We start from the raw sequence: 1,489 nt of genomic DNA, 5'->3' as shown, positions 1-1,489 counted from the left end.
ATGACGAACACAAAAGGAAAAAGGAGAGAGAGGCGCTCGCTATATGTTCTCTAGGCCTTTTAGGAAACATGGAGTTGTTCCTTTGGCTACATACATGTGAATCTACAAGAAGGGTGATATTGTAGACATCAAGGGAATGGGCACTGTTCAGAAAGGAATGCCCCATAAGTGTTACCATGGAAAAACCGGAAGAGTCTACAATGTCACCTAGCATGCTGTGAGCATCATTGTAAACAAGCAAGTTAAGGGCAAGATTCTGGCCAAGAGGATCGATGTGCGGGTTGAGCACATCAAACACTGGAAGAGCAGAGACAGCTTCCTGAAGCGGGTGAAGGAGAATGATCAGAAGAAAAAGGAAGCCAAGGAGAAGGGCACCTGGGTTCAGCTGAAGTGCCAGCCTGCGCCACCCAGAGAAGCCCACTTTGTGAGGACTAACAGGAGAGAGTCTGAGCTGCTGAATCCCATTCCCTATGAATTCATGGCCTAATGTACAAAGAGAAATAAAGGACCCGGACTGCAAAGTGGGGGGAAAAAAAGAGTGACCTATCCTCTAACATTAAGCCAACTTGACACCACTGCCTTTGCTGTTCTCTCAACTTGATGGGCCTGTGTGCAGTGAGCAGCCTAACTTGGTCTGATAGCAGAGTTCCTTTCTGCACACATGTGTCAGTTCTACAGACATTTGATGTTTGCTTCTGTCTCTGCAAACAAAGATCATAGGAATGGCTTCCCTGGCTCTATGCAGCCCTGCAGGAAAAGACAATAAACCTATAGTAAGAAGCCAAGGGACGAGGTGCTATGGGAATCAGGTGAGTAGGAAACATACCAAAGATGAAGACAGGGAAAAGAGTGACATTTTAACTGGGCTACAGGACAGCTGTTTGCCATGTGGAGAGCAGAGAAGGTGATATTAGGATGCTTCAGGCAGAGGGACCAGCCAAGGCTAGTAAGAAGAAGGCCATGGTGAGTTGGAGCAGAGTGCTCTGGTCTGAACTGGTTTAGCACACACATGAAGCAGCTACCCACAACAGCAGGGACTCTGCTTCAGTCTGTTCCTGGAGCCAGGGAGCTGCTGAAACCTCCTAACAACATACATTTTGCAAACTGTGTAATGTGAACAATCTTGAGTACACCTTGGAGGATGTGGGGTGGAGAATGTGGGTTCTCCAGAGACCAAATGGGAGGCATCAGGTTGGAAGCTGAGTAGGGGAAACAAACCTTGGTATATGTCTGTTTTAACTTCTTTTCCCTCCCTCCCTCCCATCTTCCCTCCCTCTTTCTCTCTGAAACCCAGCCTTGCTGGCTAGAATTCACTAGCTGGCTTAGAACTCACTGTGTAAACTTTTGTGTGACAAAGCACTTCACAGGATCAGTGCAATACACATATCCACTCACCCCAGACAGGGATCCTATGACAGATCTAAGTAGAGATACCACCAAAGTCTGACATGGCGAACTAATGAGTTTTATTGGATTACTTACAGGAGTA

At 46.9% G+C, this 1,489-nt stretch overlaps 1 pseudogene across 1 annotated transcript; it reads left to right on the top strand.

Annotated features, from left to right (window-relative positions):
* Nucleotides 1-487, top strand: LOC308430094 (large ribosomal subunit protein eL21-like; annotated as a pseudogene). The gene has a single exon. The product of its transcript is annotated as a large ribosomal subunit protein eL21-like (transcript).
* The last annotated feature ends 1,002 nt before the right edge of the window (nt 488-1,489 follow it).

Source organism: Micromys minutus (genome assembly GCF_963924665.1).
Source record: "Micromys minutus genome assembly, chromosome: 15".
Taxonomy (NCBI): Eukaryota; Metazoa; Chordata; class Mammalia; order Rodentia; family Muridae; genus Micromys; species Micromys minutus.
The sequence above is the reverse complement of the archived record's forward strand: the minus strand, read 5'-3'. Positions and strand labels throughout refer to the sequence as shown.